This window comes from Anas platyrhynchos, chromosome 4 (assembly GCF_047663525.1).
Source record: "Anas platyrhynchos isolate ZD024472 breed Pekin duck chromosome 4, IASCAAS_PekinDuck_T2T, whole genome shotgun sequence".
Lineage (NCBI taxonomy): Eukaryota > Metazoa > Chordata > Aves > Anseriformes > Anatidae > Anas > Anas platyrhynchos.
In genome coordinates this window covers 65,609,377-65,633,726 of record NC_092590.1, presented here as the reverse complement: position 1 = coordinate 65,633,726, position 24,350 = coordinate 65,609,377, and the positions used below count along the sequence as shown (strand labels likewise).

General features: G+C 35.7%; 1 long non-coding RNA gene across 5 annotated transcripts in view; it reads left to right on the top strand.

Moving 5' to 3' along the window:
* The window catches only part of LOC106019639 (uncharacterized), a 28,631-nt gene extending 4,593 nt beyond the window's left edge, over positions 1-24,038 (top strand). Inside the window, exons 2-6 of one of the 5 annotated variants that reach the window (XR_005265651.2) lie at positions 155-309; positions 403-3,843; positions 5,017-5,136; positions 12,044-12,164; positions 21,906-24,038. This is a non-coding gene — a long non-coding RNA (uncharacterized lncRNA). Of the gene's footprint in view, positions 1-154; positions 3,844-5,016; positions 5,137-12,043; positions 12,165-16,586; positions 19,586-21,905 lie in introns of those variants that run through there. The other 4 variants (XR_011809239.1, XR_011809240.1, XR_005265652.2 and 1 more) reach the window with 4 other exon arrangements.
* Positions 24,039-24,350: the final 312 nt, after the last annotated feature.

Sequence of the window (24,350 nt, the reverse complement as noted above, 5' to 3'; positions counted from 1 at the left end):
CTTTTAAATCTTTGTCAACAATCCTTAGCAGAACTGTCAGGAATCAGACAAGGGTCAGTGCTGATATCTTAAATACAAGACCATCCAAAAGCATGAAGAGTAATTCGTATAATTCATTGCCTTTTTTTTTTTTTTTTTTTTTTTTTCATACCAGACAATTTTGAAGAAACTGGAAAACCTATTAGCAGTGTTACGCCAGTTTTCATCAATGGTGCTCATCACCATGTTCCAGCAGACTTCATCTCTCCACTTGAATTTGATCAGAAATATCCTGTGGTGAAAACAACTTTGGCAGCAGTACCAGAAAGAGTAAGGTCTTGTGGGCATGACAGGAAGCTCTAGATAAGTAGTGTGATAAATGCATGTGTCCTTCTTTTAATAGTGCTGATGTTTCTACTTCAGCCAGTGCTGTCCACCTGATTGCTGTCCACCACCTCAAGACTCTTCATCCGGAGGCAGAATCCTCTGGATGGCAGAACTTTGTCTTTACGTATGGAGAAGTTATTCCTCTTCCTTCTATGTTGTTTTGTCTACAACATCAGCTCAAATTCATGTTTATCATGATATTCAAGAAGCTCAGGGGCAGAACTTTCCTACCTACAGAGCACCAAGTTGCACATATTGATCCTACTTTCTGCTATCGATGGAGAACTACCTCAAACAAACTAGAACTGGCTATACTCTAGCTTAATGCTGAAGGTTGAAAGTGCTGTAAAGGTGTCATAGAAGAGTAATATGATTTCTTAACTGTAAACAACAGACCTTAAAAGACACTATAATTTTCTTCTCATAAAGCAAATTTAATTGTAGTTTTATTGTACCTTCAGTGTTTATTAAGGCAATAATGCAATTATTAATTATTTAAGCATGACTTTATAATAAAAACTGCAATATCAGGTGTTCTTCCACCAGTTATCTAGTTCAAATGGAGTCTACATATACCACAGCAGGAGAAAAGCTATGTTCTGTCCCCAGACTGACAAAGTTAGTAGAGTAGCAAGCGATTTTCTATAGATATGGCCAAATTCAACTCTTTCCATATTGCCCCAGACAATTCAGGAAAAGCTTCAAATAGCTACATCAGATTAGGAATTGGTCCAAGTGGTGCTGTGGGCAGTTGTTGCTATCTTTTTTTAAAAGGATTTATTCAGCTTTCCTAAAATTCATTTGAACAAAATCTGTCAATCTGCCTTGTAGGTAATGTCTGACAATTTGATGGATGGATTGCATTTTCTGATATTAGCAGAAAAAGAGAACACTTCTCTCCACAGAAAAAGGCTATAAGATTTGTGTGGAACGTACCTTCCTCTTCTGTCAAGGCAATTGAATGATTACTATAATAATAATAAGTAATGTTAGACCAGAGGCAAAAGATTAAAAAGTTAATCCCTGATTCTCACAGGATCTCCCTGTAGACGGTGCAGCATTCCGCATGAAAAGGAGTGATGTTTTTATTTCAGTAGTGATTAAACAGGGATCTACATTGCAAACACAGAAATAGTCATAGAAATGTACAGTCATGATGGCAGTGCCAACAAAATACGAATGAAATGTCTGGGCAGAAGTAATACAGAAACACTTATTCTCCCAATCTTCTTTCTCTGAGCTGCAGGATACTGAGGGAATCTTGCATCATGCTCACCCATTCTGGAACAGCCAAAATATTAAAATAGAGGATCATATTTAGTAACCCACACAGACTCCGGTATCAATCAGTGTAAAGGGTTTCAAAGAAAGCAGCAGGGATCCTCCACAAAGATAGTTACAGAATAAACTAGCAAAATCCTCTTTCTAGCATATACTGCTTTATTCCCTCTGGGACATCTTTCTCCATAATTGGCAATGCATGACTTTGCATAATCAGTTCTAATTTAAAAAAAAAATATATATATATATGTAGTTTGGCCATGACACAGAAATTTCCACTGCACATCACTTGTGCCTGCAATACAGCCCTAAAGTCAGCAAAGATGCAGTGATGTACAGCCCAATGAATGTGGAGATGGATTCCAGCAGCAAAACCTTTATTACATTGCAAAACTACCTCAGAGAATTGCCAGTATTTTTCCAGATCTCAGCAGGCCATCTCTGAGGGTCAGGAAGCCCAACCGATTTTTTTTTTCTATAACATCATGTCTACTCTATCTCAAGCTCTGGTAAGGAAGCATATTCACTGTCCTTATTTATGAGTTTGCATGATGAACATGCAGCTTTTTGAAAAAAAAAAAAAAGAAAAAAGAAAAGTTAGGTGCTTAATTTTATGATGGGAAGGTGCAATCTGGGTAGATCCATCTATCTGCTATAATTGGCGGATGCACTGCAACTGTAACTAGGCAGATTTACAGATACAAACACATTCAGACTGGTGAAACCTTGCTGGTAGAGTGGAATATTTCAAAGGCATCTTTAAATGGAGTGAAAAAGGGTATTTATGTGAAACAAAACTGCATTCCTGCAGGAGACACAAGTTAAGAAATGAGGAGTTGCCTTAAGTAAATCAGTCATCAGGCCTGAAGATTGTAGAAAGCTTTGGAAAAGAATATGCATTTAGTGGTATAATTCTACTTAGGAAAAAAAAAAATCATGAAATCAATGAAGTCATATCAGCCTGTATTCACTTCACAGAGGGGAAGCCAATGACAGGAGTTCACTTAGAGAAAACCTGCCGGAAGATATGATAAGAAAGATATGATAAGATAATATGATGGTCACTAACCAGAAAATACCTGGAAGCAAAGCTGATAACAATGTCATGATCACGTTACTATTTGATTTATGTGTATAGGCTTCCAAGCACAAAATTCTGTTTTATCTTTTTTGTTCTGTGATTTAATTGTTGAATTAATTCAAAGAGGCCTCAAACTGCTTCTGTGCATGGTGATGAGGAGTGACCCTAAAGGTTTGACAGTTGCCTCAACTCACCATGTTTTGTCACGTCTTCTCATTAAACTCCATCTATTTTTCAAACTATTTTTCCTGGATGAGGGGCTCTTTATTCCACATGCACCTGGAGAGAGCAGAGTGTGTGTATCTCATGTGATTGTGTAAGACCATGAGGCCTAGAGGTCAGCCATGCCTTTACTGGGCTACTGGATTCAGCAATTCAGCAATTCCTAATGTCTGAAGCTGACAAACTAAACAATGCTTTAGAACTAAGAAGTTCAGTGCCTCTGAGACTATCATAAATTACTTCAAGTGGGTATTGGTCAAGTTTAACTAAGATAGTTTTGGAACAAAATAAAAATCAAAATAAAAGAAACTAGTCATATATTATACTGTTCCACTGAGACAATATATAAATTCTTCTGGCTCTCTAATGAATGTTAAATTGACACGTGAGATCAAGAGAAATGCATTTTCTACCAAGGAAAAAAGCTAGCATTATCAGCAAATAGAAAAATATCTTTCTGCTGGGTTGTGTAGTGTTTTGCCTGTACATAGTACAGTCTCCTGTGGTGAACTGCTGTAACACTTGATGTTTTGGAGGAACAACAATAACAACAAAAAAATAAAGGAATAGAAATAGAAGTTGAGGATTACTATTTTGCAGCTACAATGTTGGGGGTTCTGTGCAAATGATGTGGATTATCATCATCAATGTCATGTGATTTCAATGAGTAATCATGCGTTCTTGTTATTCTCTCAGCTAAAATAATAAATGAAAAAAAGTGGAAAATTGCACCAAATTAATGTATTCTTGTGACAAAATAGTGATGAGAACTGAAAGTCATTCACAAGACAAGCTAAAATCTGTTTGTTCTGATGTCTTATATGGAGTAATCACAAAAAATGGATGAAATGGTTGAACTGAAGTATCAGAAAGAAGCTGCCTCTCTTCATAAAGTAAGCATTCCATTGATCCTTTGAAATTGTATATCACAAACAAAAAAGCTTGCAGCCTTGGAGAAAACAAGTCTCATTTAAATGGCTATACTTATGAGACCAAGTCCATCCATTATAAAGTTCTGTTACCACAACTTTCTCACTTTGTAATGAGTCATGCATCCCAACACAGTAATGCTTGTAAAATCTCAGACAGAGGCAGTTATGGCAAGTAGGATAAATCCTTTGGCAGGATGGTCTAGTGGGGGTAGGCTGATCTGGTTCATGTGCTTTAAACCTTCAGCTGAAAATATTGATAAATTCACATGACTTGGCTTTTGTAGCATGGTGTAAACATGCCTGTTGTATCCTGCTGTGACGTTCTTCGAATATTGCTGATGGAAATAGAGATTTGTCACATAATTCAGAGGTCATTTTGGGAGCCAGTGTACATGTAGAAGCTTTAATACATTTCTTAAAGCACAGACCCCACATGTCCTCCCAGAATAATACTCAAATAACTTGAGTTTAGGAGCTTCTCATTGCTAGAAAAGCATGGAAAGCTCTACATATTTATTTATTTATTAAAACTTTTTGGGGATCAAACTGTTAAACTTTTCACAGGTTGTTGGATTGCATATTTTCCTCATTTTCTGGGCACACAGTGTGAAATTCTGGAGTCTGATTTGCACAGGTGCAGAGTACACACAGCTGCAAGTGAAGTCAATGAAAGCTGTGGTGTGAACATATGAAATGCTCTATAATTCTAAGCTGAAATGCATCTTTAACATTGTAAAGCCATATACTGAACTACTTTACTGAATTTTTCAGGGGCAAGAAAATGATGAGCCACACTCGGGTACTTGGAATAAAATCTTAAATGACAAGTTGTTGAAATTTGGCAATATTATATTAAAGTGAAAACCCAGTCTTTATATGAATGCAATGTGTTAAGCACTCTTAAGAAAAGGTGACATAGTCCCAGTCTGATTTATGATAGCTTTTTTCAGAATCCCTATTGTTCACTAGAAAAACCTTTCTACTGTGGCAGGAAAAGTTTAGCATCAACTAACAGAAGCTTATTTTCAATTCAAAATTAATGGCTGAGATGTTTTTCTTCCAAATACTAAAAGCACTTAAAACATGAGTAGCTAATTGACTGTCAACTTTACATCAGTTAATGGTATTTTGCAGGTACTTAAGTTTAAAGAGGTCTATATTCTTTTTCCTCTGTCCAACACTTTGGAATCCTAATATTCTCTGTTAATGGAAATTTGCATTAACTGGAGAGAGAAGAATATAACCCTTTGTAAGGTAAGAAGCAATTAGCAGTATGTTTAAATTATGGAACTGAATTTTTATTTCAAGTTTAATTGCAATTTATACTTTTGAGTCTCCTTCAAAAAGATTGACTATCTTCTTTGATGATATGTCATCTGATCTGTGTAACATCACCTTGCAAGCTAAGTAGAACAATTAGGAGAAATCATTATGCATTCTGTAACATTAAAAATATGGGATATATTTTCATATAAGGCTGCCATTTCAGCTTTGCTAGCCATTGCTAAAATAGAATGGATACTGATAGAACATCATTTTGGGGAAAGATGGAGTTAACAAAATGAAATCTTGTAAAAATGAACACACGAGCTTTTCCTTCAGTTTACATAGCTATTTCATAGTTTGTGGAGAGTTAATTAGTATGAGAAAAGTATGGAAGTATGGAACAAATAAGCATGGAATTCCAAGGTCTGAACTTCATAAGCAAATTTGTCTAAGCTTCCTTGAGATCATAACCAACATTAACGTTCTACTTCCGTATTAAATGGAAAGTTGCTTAGATTTTCTGGAATTAACTTACAAAGCTTGATCATATATTGCTTTATAATAAATTGCATGGCTTTATTTTATTTTTTCAAATAATAATCAAGACCATGAACAGAAAAGAAAATACAAAATGAACATAAAAATATCAGAGGGGAAACAACCTGTTTAATTAATGGAATTAAAATTTTTACCATTGGAGCAAATTATAAGCATCTGCATTGCCGTAGATACACAATATATTGTTATAATGGTACAAAATCCTGATAGACATTCTTTATACTTTAATATCCAAAAGAAAAGGAAATTTTAAAATAAGATATTTGTTTGGACATTACTTAAATCCACAGATTTAAGCTAGACAGACCTTCAGGACATATTAGTTACTTATATACAAACAGAAAGCTTTTGTGTTTTGTGTAAGTATAATTATTTGGGAGCACATATTTTACATAGAATTAATGTTATGTTGCTGTTTGGAGGGGCATAAATTTTGATCAGGTTTCACTGTAATGAATATCAGAAAGTCATCTATTTAAATTTGATTTTGGAGACAGAGTGATGCTGTGGACAAGTGAAAAGCTATTTGCTACTTTTTCTAGTGTAGTACCTCTTTCTTTTTAACTTTGGTCAGATTTCATGGCAGCAGAAGTTATACATGTATAATTATATAATCAATGTAGCAAATTCAGGAAGGAGGAATTACAGTGGGAAGGGAAAAATATCTTCTATTTGCCCATATAGTCACCCTACTGACACCGAATATTGGGCAACCGTTTTTCAGATTTGAAAAATTGTTAAGCTGATCTCAAAAACTCTTTGTAGGAAAAAAATAGTTCTTTGGAAATTTCTCAAAATGAAATTATTATGAGATCTGTTGGCAAAAAAGTTTAAGTAAATATTTTAGAATATTGAAGTATAAGAGGAAAATAATTTAAAAATACATGTATGTATTTTTTCTTTTTGTTTCTTGCCTTTTTTTTTTTTAAGACAGCTTGACTTAAAAGCACTAAATTTCAGTAGTGCTCAAGGCAACTAAGAGAGCAGGAAAGGCAATGCACGGTGTAGATATTGGGAACAGTAAATTATAGAATGCTTCTCTCAATCAGTTTTGAGTTGATGTCCAGAAATGTTATCCTTTCAATGGAATCAGAAGCTATAGAGTCCTTACCTTAACTTTACTGTGTACTTACTGAATGTCTCTGGCATGTAATAGTGGAACACCAGTTGGGCTAACTGCACCATTTATTTTTTTTTTATTTTTTGGTGCTAAATCATAAAATACATGTAGTTTCACTGTGAAACTTATAATATTGGCTGGAGATTCAGGAAGTATAGGGCTCAGTTTACTTTAAAAAGTAAAGGTGGAAAATATTCCTGCTGTTTTTCTCCATCTTGTGCTTTTCTCTCTCCATGTTAAAATTGTAGTGCTTGCTTTTGGCACCCTGGTCTTTGATTTCTAGTGCAAAGTAACATTGACAGTGGAGAGCTCCACCCCTCTTCCACAGAAGAAGGAAGATTTTTCAGTTCTCAAGCGCTTGAGTCATCCACTGCTGCTGAGGAAGAATGAGCATTGTAATCTTGGAGTCATAGCTAATGGGAAGGAAATAGGAACAAAGCACATTGAGTGGTTCCCCTGAATTATTTCTTTCTGTAATATGGTGGTGCAGACTCCTCTCCCCCAGCCCCCCCCCCCAAAAAAAAAAAAAAAAAAAAAGAGAGATCTTCAAAGCAGGCACATGTTTTCCTAATGGTAGAAAGGAGGATATTAGGCTGCTTGAAAACTTCTCAGCAGTGAAGCGGTGAGTGATTCTGGGTCTGCTGTCTTTTTCTAAATCTTCATCAGCTTTTAGCTCTCACAAGCACTGGTTGGTCTAGTTCATGGTTTAAGAGTTCACTTGTGCTCATTCCATGTCTGAGATTAAGAGCAGAGGCCAGTCCGTTTCCTTTCTTTGTCTTCCTCTGCCATCAAAGACAACTTAAGAATCAGTTGGACAGAAGCAGCACAGAGTATGAGAGATCCCTGTATGATGGGGTGCAGAGCAGGTGCCAAACTTACCCCAACAAATTCTGAAAGGGACATTAAACCTTCACCCACTGTGGAATAAGTATAGACTTGTATGTACATAGAGACATATTGGAGATTACCCTGAACTTTACTTTTGTGGGGTTGATCACATCATTTTTGGAAACATGATATATATTAAATCTAACCCCCTGGTGGCAGTCATTATGTTTCTTTGATGTGGACTTTACTAGCACTTTGTGGTTCTCTTTCCTCTATGAGATTGAAAGCAACTGTAACTCTCTCCTAATTGCTCCAAAAGACAAAAGGAAGCATTAAAAACTATCCAGACTCCCGTGAAATGTAGAGAACAATGTTTAGAAGAAAGGACTCAGTGGATGAAGGGACTAATGGGAAGGAGGGATGAAGCTTATTTTGTTTGTTTGTACCACCCAGAAGCACTGAACTCATTTTTTATGCATATTAACATTTGCTTTTCTCTCTTTAGAAAATATTGATGCTCTGAAATGCATTTGAGTAATAAACAGAACATATCTTCAAGTGTAAAAGTTATGTTAAAATGCTTGAAAGGGACTACTCTTCAAATGTTTTGACTCATTAATATTTGAAAATACTAGAGAATTAAAAAAAAAAAAAAAAAAGAAAGAAAGAAAAAGATACATCCTCACTGTAAGCATTTCACTGGGCAGTTTTTCAAATTAATGCAGTTTAACTATTACATTAACTTAATGGCTATTTTCCCCTACTTTAACCATGTTAAATGTGCCGGCAATAATGAGCTTCTAATGCTGTCTTTCAAGTCTCAGAGGCATCTTTAGAGCTCTGCTTATCTCTTGGATCATAAAGCTGCATAATTTAGTATTCAAACAATTCATTTAAAACTGAAACACTTTGAATTACCGTAAAATTAATCAGAAAAAAAAAAGAAATTTTAACATGCCCATTCTGTTTATCTCTACTTAGCAATTTTGAAAGTGTAAGATAAGTAAAACTTTATAATAATCTGTTTTCTACTTATGAATCAGGCTACTATAAGCATAGATATATGTAAAACTATAAAAGACATTCTCAAAACCTTTTGCAAAAAGTTCCCCATGGCTAGTAAACCAAGATGATTATTTCCATGGAACAAACCTTTTAGATTTTTCCATGCCATTAACTTAAATAGAAACACCTTTAAATTGGCATTTCTAACATATTTCCAGATTTGCAATGCACAGAGGCAGTTGATGTACGTAATCAGAACTGCTGCAGCATTAAGTGGCTATGTTCTAATTACACTGTGGTTCACAGTACCGTACCACTTAACATTTAAAATATTTTTGCACCTATACTGTGCTTCATTTTCTTTGTTCTTTTTCTTTGTGGATTTGCTTCTTGCTGGACTATTGCTAACCAAGGAAGCAAATAATGAGAAACTGGATTTACCTGTATCAGTAAAGCCTGGATATAACCAAAGGCTGAGATGTCTAACGTAGTAGAGTGACTCACTGGAGTACTCAAATGTTAATTATAAACACCAGATTTTGGCATATAAAGTCACCACAACTTCTTCAGGAGAGGAAGTCATAAAAGTAAGCCTTGCCTTATCTTACTTGAGATGTTCTAATCTGGTTTCATCTCCATTTATAATGAAGAAAGTTGTGACATGCAACTCATTTAATCTATTTTAGGATGGTTATGGGTGTCTTGATTTGACCAAGTGAATCTCTGACCAGAAATCTTATTCTTTCCACTGGGAGACCTGCTTAGTTAGTAGGACCCATAAGGCTATGAATGGAATCCAATCTCTCCCCCTAAGGCAAGCTATATTGGTCATGGCAACAGCAACTCTGTCCACTCTAAATCAGGGTTTGTACTTTCCTTTCCCATCAATTTTTTCAAAGAATTAGACTCTTGCTGTTCTCCCTCATTTCTTTTCAAGTTTATCCAGTACATGTTTCTTATAATACAAAGAATTCCTGCTTTTTCAGCTTGATGTCATTCCTAATACTTGGCTGCAAAGTCATATATATTTTTAAATTATTTTTTAATTATTATTTTTATTATCTTATTATAGTATTATCTTTCATATTATATATATATATTATATTATTATCTTTCATATGTGGTTCCCTCTGTCCCATGCACTCTTTACTTTGACTTTCATAGGAAAGGTGGAGGATGCTTCTTTTCCAGGCCAAGCTATCCTGCTGGAGAGACCTCAGGATTGGAAATCCTTCTGGTTTAGGAGGGCATATATTGTAGTGCCTTATTTAGGTGACTGTCCTAATTATCAGACAGCTATATACTAGGTACTGATACCATTCTCCTTTCTTTAAATTTTGAAATGAAAGCATTGTGTTAGCGGCCTGATGTTGTTGATTTCAGTGAGACTAAGTGTGAGCACCTGTACCAAATGATTTTTTAGATCCAAGATGTTCAAGCACTTCCTCTAGGTTTCAGCTCTCAGATGGGCATAGATAGGAGCATCAACTCCCGCTTCTCTGATTTCGGCAATTTTGATAATATACAGAAGCTGGGTGTGAACAAACATGAAAGATATGTCTGTCTTCTCAAACAGCACAGGGGTAAAGACACTTCATACCAAGTAGACTTCTTACATCCAGCCTACATAAGAATTAGGTCTGGTCTTCAAGCAATGCTGCTTTGATATAATTGCTATTTAATGTAGCTAATATTTTGGATGCTTTGAGCTAATAAATAAATAAAATAAATAAATAAATAAATAAATAAATAAATAAATAAATAAATAAATTTGAAGGCTGTATCAAAGCCCATTTATGTGTTATTTTAAACTATACTTATTGGATGCCTTGCTGTGCCATATGAAGATCCCCCCACTGCTCCTTTTCTATACATAGTAAGATGTGGGAGTTTGAGGTTGTCAAACCATTATGGGATAGTGTTGGAAGATAATGAAGAGTGTAGATAACCATACGTGGGGTAGTCTTTTCTATATTGTAAATCATCTGTATCTCTAAAATCAGATGTGTCTCCCACACTCCACTATGGACCTCCCCTACTCAAAATTACTGTAATACATTAATTTTATGCTTGTGGTGCGTTGTTAGAAATTAGACCATGAACACATGAACTGTAGCTACCAGCTTGTAGACAATTACGTCTGACACAGGCTGCATTTAAACTAGAATTTTTGGTTGAAAAAAATACTGAAATTTTGAAGTTCATCTCCCAGTAGTCCCTACTTACCACACATTGGCTCAGTTCAGAGAAAGTTTTCAGTTTACAGAAGACAGATTCCTTCCAGAGGATGTAGCTCTGTTCCAAGTGTGCACAGACATGATCCAGCAACGTTTGGGGGATCTGTAGCAATATTTTGTTCTTCAGACAGCTTCAAAACAAATATAAGGTGGGAACATTTATTGTGGGGGGAACCTGATAAAATTCAATCTGTAGTAAAATTATCAAGACATTTATGATATGGATATGAGTCCGGACTGGCAAATGCTTTGATATATTGATCTCTTTTTTCTGCACCAAGTAGCTTGTTTCTGCATATATAGCCACATCTCAATAACAAATGAACACCGAAAATGATGATTTAGTTTGGTACAACAATACAAAGGAAAGACTCCTTTGCTTTAGAAGTTCTTACAGTGCCCCCGTTGTTATCATGTAAGAGCAGATTCCAGTAGTGCATTAAGCACTCTGATGAATTTTAGTCATGCATTTTCCATTCGCTTTGTCATTTTCTCCTTAGGCAAAGAATTGTATAGGCGGAGATTTGCTTTGACTTCTTTCTAAGCTAGTTCATTTATTTTATTTAATTGCTTATTTCACACTGTGTATGTATTAGAGTGAACAGGTGAAAGAAAGTACATTTTGGTTTTTGGAAAAGAAAAGATCAAACGTTTGGTGGACTTCAACTGCTCTGAGAATTTTGGCTTTAAAAAAAAAAATAATAATTATTTTTTTCCTAATCTGAAGATAAGGTTTTAACAATTAAAAGTAGGAAATTTAAAAATTTTCACTTCTGTGAAAATCTGAATGCATTTTAACTTTTATCTGATACAAAACAAAGGTAGAAATATTGGAATGTGTGATAGGGCTGAAATTTCAATTTTCATCCATCTTTAGTAGCCAGGAGATACTGTTAATGCAATTTTCCTTTCCTGCTTAATATTCCTCAAGTCCTTTTCCTTAAACTTATTTGTACAGATGGTAAGTTAGAGATGATGAGTAAATTTAGAAAAAAAAAAAGTGAAAAATGGGTCATTTTCTTAATGTTGAGAGTCAGATCATTAGTGAGTAGAAGTCCACCCACAACAGAAACTTTTCTTTTTATTTTATGAATATATAATTTCCCCATCAAAAATAGCGAACCCCACTTCTCTCTTTGTCCTGCAGATACACAGTTGAAATGAAGATTTAAATTCAGATAATATGAAAAGAGAAAGACAGCCTGAAACTGCAAGAGACAAGCAAAGAGAAACAAAGAAAATGGAGTTTTTCTTACGGTTTGTCACATGTAAGTAATGCCAGTATGCTGAAGTTGATTGCAAGCATCCTGAGTCTCAAATGTCTGATTAGACTACAGATAAAACAATGTGGTTCCTCTAAAATTGATGTCCTTAGCTGTTCTTCTAATTAAAAAAAAAAAAAAAAAAAAAAAAGAGAGAGATACAGTTCAGCTTGAATCCAACAATCTTTACAATTAGTATTTAACTGCTCATAAAAAGTACTTATTCCCTTAATGAACCTGCTGCTACCATTGTTTACTACCTCAAATTTAAGACAAAAAAAAAAAAAAGGATCACCAAACAAATCTCATACTACTGTTTTTCCCAGCTCTGTAGTCCCATTATCATTTGTAATTATATATAATTAATCATTGCCAGATCCTGAAAAAGAGCTTATTGAGTGAAACAAGTAGATGATACATCCATGGTCAAACCATATTGATATGACTCCTCATTAAAAGTTATGGTATAATGTGTACTTTTAATTCAAACGAATGCCACACTTTAGAATGTGCAGCCCATCAAAATAATTTTTAATGAGTGTAATTAATCATTTGCCCAGATATTCTTTCTTGATTTAGAATAATTAAGACATGAGATAGAAAAACAGTGGGAGAGGAATAGCTACTCTCTAAATGCGTGGTCTTTAGAGAGTGTGTCTAACATGCGTGATGACTAAACTACTTGCACTTCTCTATGGGAAGGTCTCCATCACAGGTTTCACAGGACTGATATTTAGAAACATCAATCAAGTTAGTCTCACAGTTCCTCCAAGGCAGCAGAAGTAAACAGTCACATATGGTAAATACTAAATAAAACAAGAAGAATAAGTTTGGATTTAGGATTTTTTGTTTGTATCTTTTTTCAATTAGCGAATGTTGACCGCTGTGAGTCAAAAGCAGTGTTGAGGTCAGGGTCAAGGTCAGTGCAAGACCAGGCACTGCATACCTGCCTACACCAAGTGTGCACAAGGCCCCCAAGCTGCAGGGTGCACACAGAAACCTCTCCCAGCAGCCTGATCCAAGGTCAAGAGTTGTGACACTCAGCGCTGACCTCCAGCACAGGCAGCTAAAGCCCTTGGCAGTGGGATGCAGTTGCAGAGGAGGATTGCAGATAATGATGGTTTCAGGCTGATCAGGGCAATTAGAGACTGTCGGTGTGCTCAAGGCCCCAGAGCAATGAAAGAAAAGTCTTCAATCTTTGTCTGAAAAAAAAATTTTCTTTTTGAAACATAATTGAACAACTAGTTGAAAAATGTAAAATCATGTTTAGAGATGAAAAATTAAAGACAAAAATTTGTTGGATTCACTTGCTGAATTCTATGTTTTAAATTTTTAATTAATAACATTTTCAAGGTCTTTTTTTTTTTTTTTTTTTTTTTTTTTTTTTTCCCAAATATCAAAAACTGTCTTGGGCGAAGAAAACTATTATCTGTGAAGCTGTACAGCTAAGGGGACATTAAAAATTCCAGGCAGAGCAGTGTGTTATGCTGGTATCCTGGCTTATCCTGCCTGACTTTTTCTGTCTGCCTCAGGTTTCAATGAATTCAGAATACGTTTTAGACACACCTTCTTCTCAGGAAATCTGTGACTCGAGAATTTGCTAATGCTAAAATACATTTCAAAAACTGTCATCCACATGTAACTGATATCTATCATTTACCTGTCTATTTAACAATCTCTTGATCAACCTATATGCATTTTTATCTTGTCAGGGTAATTACACAGAAAATTCTGGAGGAGTGTATTAATAGATTTTATTTTTTTTTTCTAACAGTCAGTGTGAACTTATTCAATGAGCGGTTATCTATAACACTTTCCAAAGCTTACTTTGTTGTGACTCACAAACTGGAGTGCTGGTTCAAGCTTTGAGAAAATTAATTGCCACACTTATAATTGTAGAGCAGGTAATATAGTTACAGACTTCATTTTCATTCACGACTCCTTTGTAGTTGTAATAACTGCATGAAGAGATGTTCTCTCCCTTCAGAAAAAATATTTCAGAGCAGTTTCAGAGCCTTTATAGCTGAAACTGCGAAACAGTAAAACTTACAACCACAAGTTGAATAGTTATTTTGAAGCTGTAGTGTTTGTGTATACACTTATTTCTGACCTTTTCAAAGTAAACCAAAACAATTTTCATCACATGAAAAATATAGAAACTTTTCAGTATTTTGCTTTTAATATCACACACACACACAAAAAAAAAAGTAAGACATGAGCGCAGTTGAGTTCTAATAATTGATTCACTTGGTATTTACAAAAACAAGGTTTACTTTTGTGGTTTTGACTCTTTTGGTCATATTTCTTTTAATGTATACATAAATACATAGATATTTACAGATTTGATGACATTTTGGTTAAATACAAAACGTAATAGAGAGTAAGAAAAAAAGGTAGTGTATTTACCAGTTCATGTACAGTAAAGAAATATTTCTTTTAAAATTTGAATTAACTTGATTTTGCAGCTCTCATTCTTGATTTTATCTGAATAGGATTGAACTTGAAGATAAATGAGGTACAGTAAACCAATACATAAAAAACAATAGAATCCTAGAATATCCTGAGTTAGAAGGGACCCACAAGGATCAACTCCTGGCTCCACGCAAGATTACCCCCAAATTAGACCATGTGTCTGACAGCACTGTCCAAGCGCTTCTTGAACTGCCACAGGCTTGGTGGCTTGACCACTGCCCTGGGGAGCCCGTCCCAGTGCTCGACCACCCTCTGGGTGCAGAACCTTTCCCTATCACCCAGCCTGACCCTTCCCTGTCCCAGCTCCATGCCATTCCCTTGGGTCCTGTCGCTGTCCCCAGAGAGCAGAGCTCAGCGCCTGCCCCCTCTGCCCCCCTCATGAGGAAGCTGCAGGCCACCACAAGGCCTCCCCTTGGCCTGCTCTGCTGTGGGCTGAACAAACCAAGGGAGCTATGCAGGTTCATGCTTCATGATTACATTTGTGAAGTAGTCAAAATTCAAGAAACAATATAATTGTTCCACTATTTATGTTTTCAAGCATTGCATTTGAAGCAGATCTGTTTGTTTGTTTGCTTGTTTCTTTTGCTATCAACTCCTTTGCTCAAGGTAATTTGTTTGTTGGTGTTGTTTTGTTTTTGTTTTTTTAAGGAATTAACAGGCATGCAAAAATATTTTTCAATTTGTCTCAGAATTTAGGCTAGAGTCAAGCTTGCACCTCTTTTGAATTGGATAGGAATGGATGGGTTACTGTTCATCATACAATTCAAGAACAGAGAGACCCAATTGCCATGCCATTGCAACAGATTAGCCTGTAGTATACTACCATTTTAAACATATTATATGATATTATTAGTAAATAGAAAAATTATGGAATAGCAGTATCTATTTCACAATGTTTATTGGATTCTGACAGTGACAAAATGGATGTTTATTCTGTATTTTTCCCAATGTGTCATATAATTCATGTAACACAGATCAGCAAGTTTCTTTGAATCAATAGGTAAACGGCTTTTTCTGAAATGATTGGTTCTTATGATTGACAAGAACTGGATAAGCCAGAATGCAGACAAATCTTCCTAGTGTATGTCTATTAGTTGTTTAGGTTCCCAAATCTCCCTAACTTGAGCCTGAATTATTTGCTTCTAATGAAATCTTTGACCAAAACGAGCTTAGCTTGAAATACAAACCATAAAACAACTATACAAATGTAATGGAGACAGAAGGGAGCAGATGTTTGTAGAAAGCGTCTACTGGATGTCTGTCCATACTTCATGAACAAAAATCAGGTAACGTTCACAGAGTTCACAGATGCACCCTAAGTTTGAATAAAGGTTGCTCTGAGGGTTTTATCACCATTGACAATAAATAGGAAATATTCCTGTTCAAATGCAGATGATGGAGTGTTTTTTTTTTGTTTGTTTGTTTGTTTTTTTTTAAGCATATAGAAAACATAGGTAGTATAAAGTTTTCATTCTGCTTCCTTTAGTAACTAAATGTACATGAACAATGGAAAAAGAGTAAGTTATTATTCCTATCTGGAGTTGAACACTGATCTAAATGTTTGAGGGATTTTGGTTGCAGAAGCATGTTTTATAAATCTGTTTTTCAATGGCACTTTCAATGGCACATTGGAAAGGGGGGGAGGGGGGGGGGGGAGGGTAGAGCAGAGCAGGTCCACTCATGCTCTGAGCACCACGTTGCAGCAGATGTCATCATCCAAAGAGGTAAGCTTTTGTGGTAGCTTCAGGACTTGTGCCTGGAAGGAAGTGTTCCAGAAACGTTACATCCACACAATAAAAAGTTGTGGAGAAAAAGGTGAAAAAAGGACAAAAAAAAAAAAAAAAAAAAAAAGCTGCTGCATGTTTCCCAAATAACTCATAACAAAACAAGTAGTTGAAGTCCATCTACTGTGTAGATTGTGGAGGCTATTTTCTTTCTCACACTTGTGTCTCTTAGAGATTTCTGCTACATTCAAAGAAAAGTAACCCGCTTCCCAGAAACTTCTTACAAGACGGGAAAAACACTGCCTCCACAGCTCCCATAGTTCTCCACTGATACATGCAATTCTCTTCTACCCAGTCTCTGGACCCGAGGCTTCAGTGTTGTTTGTTAGAGACTGAGAAGAAATGAGGCTTCAAAATCCCTGCTCTCTTCTGTCCTCCCAGCTTACAGGCTCCTAATGGAAACAGACTGAAACAATCCTAAATTGCTATAGTTTGAAAACTTGAAAAATAGATTATTATGGTGAGGCAAAAAATGCGAGGAAGTTGATAACCTACACACTAAGGCTCAGCCCAGCGTGAATCAAAGAGACAGTTAGGAAGTCTTGGAAAATGGCAATTGTAATGAAAATGTCTACTGACCCTTGACTAATAGTGTCAGCAACCCAACAGTGCTTAATTATTAAAATCAACATATGTCCTGCGCTGACAGCCCAGTGTTTTGAACTGCATTATTCTCATGAAGAAGAAGAAACAACAAATAGCAGTAGCAAATATCCCTTCTTTATTTATTCTTATCTGCTCTCTCTTTTTGCTGATTCCATTGCACAGCAGTTAGAAAGGTCAGTGTGATTACCTTTTCCATGGGTTTGCTAAGAATCAGTGTTTCCCTTAATAAACCAAACATAAATTTCAGCAACTAAAGACAATGAAGATGTATTTGTGTAACCTCTACCTTAAAAAGGGAGGGCATGCTGTGGTGCAACATATTGAATTCCATAATAACAATAGGGTCATAGGATCACAGCAAAATTCAGGTTGGTAGGGAGAGCAGAAGGTCACTATTCCAGCCCTCAAGAAAATAAGTTACACCTTTTTAGTCCAGTGTTGAAGTCCTTCAGAAGTTGTCTTTGTTTCCAGTACTGCTAGGAATGTGATCAGGTGGGAAAAATTTATGTCCTTTGAAAAAACAGGTGGTTATCAATTTACTGCAGAGACTGCTGTATGTGGTACTGCAGACTTCAGGTCCATTGTTCTGTCAGCATATTCCCCTTTTTTCCTTTCTCACTTTTTAAGAATGCTTTCTCCACTTTGTTTAAGTAGTAATGGTGTGAAATTCTTGCTGAAATACTGTTATGATGGGAACACTGGCAGGCCTGAGAAATTGATGTGGTTATTCCTGAGAAACTAATTAAAATGCTTACAAAATAATCTGAAAATGCTCAGTTTTCTCTTCTAAGTGTTAAATTGTGTTATCAAGATATTTAGCTGACATTTCAGACTTCTTTATATGCTTAAAATGGAATAGTTAAAAGAGAAACTTCCATTATATTTTCAATATGGGAAAGCATATTTTAAAAACAAACATATTTTTTAAAATTACAGTATTTGTTGAGAAAAATAACATGCTCATAAAAGTCTTCATATTTTACTGATATGGCCTTTCTGCCCCTGGTAATGTATGCATATGTGTTTATATATAAATACTTATTCATATGTTTGTATAGGTGTGTGCACCTGTATGTGTATGATGCCAGTACTCCAAGAGTGTTGAAAAATGTTAAAATAAATGTTAGAAATGCTCTGAAAGTGAACAGAATGTTTCATCTAATAGCACTGTTCTCATAAAAGTAAAATACACAGCAAAACAGTAAAATACTGAATGTCCCAATCATTATGAAGCTGTGTTCAGCTTGGTTAGCCTTCTCCTTGCCATGGGACCTTTAAGCATTTACTGGGACAAATGTGGAAGTGCTGAATCTGGTGTAGGACTAACAGAGCTGTGCAAGTGTGTTAAGACCAGTGTCTATCCAAGAAGCACAAAAAAATTTGCACTTTACCAGAAACCTTCTGGGGACAGCATTCTGTTCTGAATAAGAGAAAAGGTCAGATGGATTGGTATGCCCTAAGGCAGGAGGAGGCACACTCAGGATCAACTGTGTTTGGGAGGAGACCACTCTGAAATTCTGCACTTCAGGTAGTACTTCTAATCCCTTCTAATCCCTTCTGCTATAGGTTCCAGTCCTCCAAAAGCATGTTTTGCCACATATTTAACTTAAATATATTAATTATCCCACCAAGGCTGATAAAAATAAAAACAAAATAAATAAATAAATAAGTAAGTAAAATTCTGGCAGGCTTGAGGTGTACGTATGTACCACATGAAATGCCAGCTCTGTTCATTCCTTACTCCATCGTAACTTTCTCATGACAGCAATTTTAAGATGACACCTGTTTGGTTACTAAGCATCCTGCAGTCTCTTTTGCTTTAACAGAAAGCTGTCAGAAGTTAGTCCAGATCATTCAGTAGTGCCCTGGGCTTGGAGAATCTCTTTGCAGAGATTCTCAGTTCTACAGAGAAGAGTCATCTTGCCATAGATTTTAACTCTTGAAATGTAGGCTCAATAAAGTGTCTTCTAAATAAAAAAATAAATAAATAAAAAATAAAGTGGATTTAATGAAAGCCTTCTCAGAAAACTGTATTTCAAAGTCTAAATCTAAAAGCTTCTCAAAATGTTACCATAATTTTAGGAAAGTACTAGTAGCCTTTTTCTGTATCTTATTTCTTTTATAAGGTCAAACATTCAAAAATCACTTGTAATTTTGTCAATTTTTGAATAGTCCTCTCCTTTTTAGATTGTTGCATGAATAAGTAAAAGATCATTGTGAAGCATAATAACAATGTGTTTTCTAATGTAAAGAAACATATTCACTTGTTATCCCATTAGAACATGTGTATATTTCTTTGTCATTAAAGATCATCAGAAATATTTCATGCCATATCAAGTATCAAAGAATTTATTGTAAGAAATGTTGTGACTGTTACAAAACTGGAGATAAATTGTCACTACTACTCACAGATGTCCTTTTACACTACCTCTACTCTCCTTAAAGAATGGTAATGAACTGAGGTCTCATTTATTTCTGTTTTTAACCCTAGAACACAGCAACGGGCTTTTTCGTGAGGTCAGCTCTATAACTCTGATGTCTGTTTTAATAAAGACTGTGCTTTTAGTTTTAAGTATTTTTATTTATTTATTTATTTATTTTTTACATGGTCTTATACCAATAATCACTGCATTCCTGCATTGATGGATTGCAGTAAATTTTGCCTAATAATTCTGGTATGAGAGCTTCTTTCTGGAAGGTCATGTGATACTTTTATATCTACAGCAATAAACAAAAATGAAAGGGAAGCACTTCAACATTCATGTTAGTACATTATTTTTAACCTCTCTGTAATAGCAGCATGGTAGAGAGCAAGTATCCCTCTTCCATTTTGTTTTAGCACAAATATTAAAAGATTCAAAGCATAAAGTGCTAAATTTACTGTTTTTGTAACCCCACTGACTTCAGCGTTTCACTCCAATGTTGAATTTGGTCCATTTGGGAAGCTTTGTGATTTCTTACTGTCGAGCTGAACCTCATTTTTCAAACATTTTCCTACAGCTGACATGCATGTTAAGTAATACAACTGCAGCCATCTGTAAAAGCTTGGAATTAATTTTCCTCTTTATTGCTGCAGCTTATTTCATTCCACCTTTCCCTTTATATTTATAATACAGAAAAATTTCTCATTCCTTGAGAAAGCATTGCAGTTAGTTTCCTTCCTTTTTATATTACTTGTCAGTAAAGTAATCGATGCAACTGTTATCATTGGTACACACACTAACTACAGTATGAACACTGTCAGAAGAAATTTACTGAAATGGTAAATTAAATCGAGGCATAAAACAAATCTTCTCTGTTTCAATGATGAAAATCTGAGACAGAAAAGAAAAACAAAAGAGACAGAACTTTACAGATGAGCAGGTTGAGCACAGGGATGAATAACAAAAACAACCTCAAGAAAATGAACGATGCTACATAGCATAAACAGAAGTCTTTGGGAAAAAAAAAAATCTCTTTTGTTATGCTACTGTTTTAAAATGCATGTGTAACTACTTGTCTTTTCAAAGAAAAAGTCCACAGATATGAAACAGTTATGTTAAAGAAAGCTGTGAAAAATTAAGGGTCGTGCAAGTTGTTTTGCTTTATTTTGTTTTAAATTGTGATTTAGGATTCAAACATCCATGCTGAAAATAGCACTTTCCCCAGGATTTAATATAAGAATGAATATGCCTAGAACAGGCATAAGCCTTAAGCTTATGGTTAAAAGCTATTTTTTTCTGAATCAAGCATGTCATTCTCATTGTATTTGTATCAGCGTGGTGACTGAGTGGATGGACTGTCTGTGAAATGTGTTGTTTTGGAGGTCACATTCACCCCACAATGCCATTTCATAGACTTTTCCCTACACGCACACATATATATATTCACCCACATATATATGTATGTATGTATATATGAGTGAATGTGTGTGTGTGTGCACCTGTATGTATCTGTCTTATGTCTACTTCGCAGGGAGATGACTGTCAGTCACCTGATTGATAACATTTTCTCCTCCTGCTCTTACACTCCTACATTGTCTTTTCTGCCACAGCCAAAGAGGAACAATAGTGTCATATATGGAGTGGTAATTCGTGTCGAGAAAATGGTTGATATTAATAAAGAAGGGGGAGATTTGAGAGTGTGGCCATGGGGGTTGGAAAGCCCCGTGGTTGAGATAACATTAGACTCTTAACGATGAGGCCATCAGAAATATAAAAGAGTTTAGAGGGAACAAAGAAGGGTGATTCAGGAGACTCTGCTGCTACGGCCATCTCAGGCCTTTGCTGTTACGCCCCCTGTTGACCTGGACGTGCCTATTGACCCAGGCCTATTTGCCTTGAAAAGGAGATGGATATGCTTTTCTTCCATCTGGGAAGAACGGGATACATAAGGCTTGAAGACCAAGTTGCTTGACAACTTAAAGCGAGACATATTGTTCAAAAGGAATGGAAAATGGAGACTTGTTAGTAATCAAGAAAAGGAATGGAAAATGGAGACTGTTAAGGCAGGGAACTTAAAGGATTGTTACCTTTTCTGATTGTGTATGTATGTATAGGCATACTCAGGTTTAGTATGTAAAAGCAATGTTCTATATATTTAGAATGTTTGATGTTCCTGTGTGTGTGTTGGTGGAGCGTAGACTCCCCCCACACCCAGCGCTGTTTATAACAGCCCAGATCTAAAAAAAAAAAAAAAAGGTTATTTTTCTGTAGCACAGCACTCCCTTATCAGATTTTAAACTTCATAGTAGTTTAATATGAAAAATTTAAACTTAGGCCTCATGGAAGAAGGAAATATTGTCCTCGGGGTACTGGTTTGAAATGGCATCTAAAATGTTCTTCCTCTCTGTTCTACGTGGAGAAGTATTATTCTCATTTCATTCTCTCCTTACTGTTTTTTACAGAACCAAGAGTGAATGAATTACTTGGAACTATATTTTCTGGAGCAACTACATCTGCTGCTTGATGCAGCATTGTAAATAATGAATCTATCGAACATGTTTACACCTTGCCCTTCAAAGGAGAATGAAAATCATCTCTGGATTTTAACACTGAAACATCCCAGAGTGCTCATGCATTACTTCCAGTGAAATCAAAGGCCATTCTTTTTATTTAATATATACTTCTTACACGTGCAATCTATACCAGTGTTAAGAAATCTGAAATTAAATGTTTCTTCATTAAAATTGTCATTGCTATACGTATATCTTGGAGTCTCTTGGCCCCAAAAGGTATCTGGTACTCAGTCTCATGGAGTAGTTGTTTTTAGGGAAGAGAAATTAAGTCAGTGAAACAGGTGACTATGCATTTTACTGTGAGTTCTGGTAGCTAAACTTCCATGTCATACTGGTGGCTTCATTCCTGTTTCTAAGTACATGAACCAGATTGTCTTTATTGCCAGTTTCCAGACATGCCTACCATGGCAAGTCAAAGAAAAGCCGTTTTATGATGGGAGATTCTCTCAGACCTTCTGTCTCTCCTTGAATGCCTTCTGGCTCCTGCCAGGTGTCCAGGTGGTATCACACTACAAAGGCTTGGTAGCCCCGCTGGTCAGCAGAGCTCAGCCTCTGCCTCTTCCCTGCTGCTAGTGGTGCTTCCCCAGACGTGTATTTTGTAGCCATGATGGTGTGATACAACTATGAGGAAGGAGTGGGAAATGCTGAGAATAGTATCTATAAATTGGTCCGTCACAAAAACAAACCAGTGACCCTGCTTGAGCAGGGGGTTTGGACTAGATGATCTCTGGAGGTCCCTTCCAACCTCAACCATTCTGTAATTCTGTGACTCTGTGAACAGGACTATATAATTCAGTTCTCGCACTCATAGCATGAAGTATCACCTAGTTCAGTGTGCCGCCCACAGGTAATGCTTGGCACGATTTAGGAGCCGGGCTTTGTGTCTCATGAGGAAAGAAAATGAGACAAATTACCAGGTACTTTTTTCCCAAAGGAGCATGTTCCTCAGACTATGCACCAACATATTACCCAGCTCCATGTGAGGCTTTTCTGTGCTGGTTCATGCCTTTAGCAGTGTCTTCCCTTCTTTCAGCTATCACAAAACTAAAAGATATTTAATTCCATCATTATCTAACCAAGGTAAAAAGTGGTATTTGTACCTCTCAGTTCAAGTTGATCATTACCCCCCTCTCCCAGTTTCTGCTTGTTGCATGGGGGTAAGCAACCCTGTCTACTCTCCTTTTGCTAACCTGACCTTCCGTTCTTCTCACGCCAATCACATTATTTCTCAAATTGTCTAACTGTTCATCATAATCAAGCTAAACTCAGAGCAATTGTCTGCAGCGAGTATTTAGCCTGAGGTTACTGCTTCTGTTCCAGATTTGCAGCAAAGCTTGTAAGCATGCAAGCTTATTCAGTTTCTACCTGCTGTATCAGCTGGTCAAATAAAGATTATTACAGTTCCCTACAAATATAGGTTCACTTATGCACATAGTCTTGGCAACAGTACAGCCACTCCTCAATACATACAGACATAAATGGAAAAATTGATGATGCACAAAACACATGTATATGTATCTGAAATTAGTGTTTTCAACAATGGATCAAAATAGAAAAATCAATAATTTTGAGATCAAATAGTTTGTCTCAATCTCTAATCAAATAAAATTTATTTAAAATATTATTTTCATTTACTGTTGGTTGATTTGACTTTTGGTTGATTTTACTTCTTGGGGATAAAAAAATAAGCTAACTTGTTCAAAAAGCTTAACTACTTTGAAGCAAGAGGTATCTATTTTTCATAATGCCATCTAAAAGGTCTTCCTAACTTTTTTTGTACCTGCAACTAGCTGATGAATGTTATCCAAATTAACTTATTTGAACTTGAGATTTCCAAAGAAACAGGATTTAGTTGTAATCTAACAAAAAGCTTTAGCATATTCATTGATGCTAAGAGAATATTCAGAATTTCTCTTGGCATGTGTATAAAAGATAGGGAGATATCAAAGCCATCAAACCAGTATCTGGCTTTTCAGAATAGATTTTCTTGCTTCAACATGCACCAGCTTGAAGTAAAACTTTTTAAAGAAAATTAGACCTTATTTTGATTTTGTCAACACTAAGGGCGATTTTCTGCCTATGGTTTGTAGATGGAATTTCTCCTCATGTTTTGCAACTTTGTTCTACAATAAGAAGTTATCAAATAAATTAACAGTAACTTCTGATGGATTTATGTACAGGTGCTACAAAAGCTGTATTATTCAGACTTCAGTATGAAATTGTAGTTACCAATGTTGTCATCTGCACATATATGATCACATAGCAAAATGCATTTGAGAAGCCTGGAGCTTGATTAATTGCTGACATCAGAGAAGTCTGTTGTTAGATAGATTT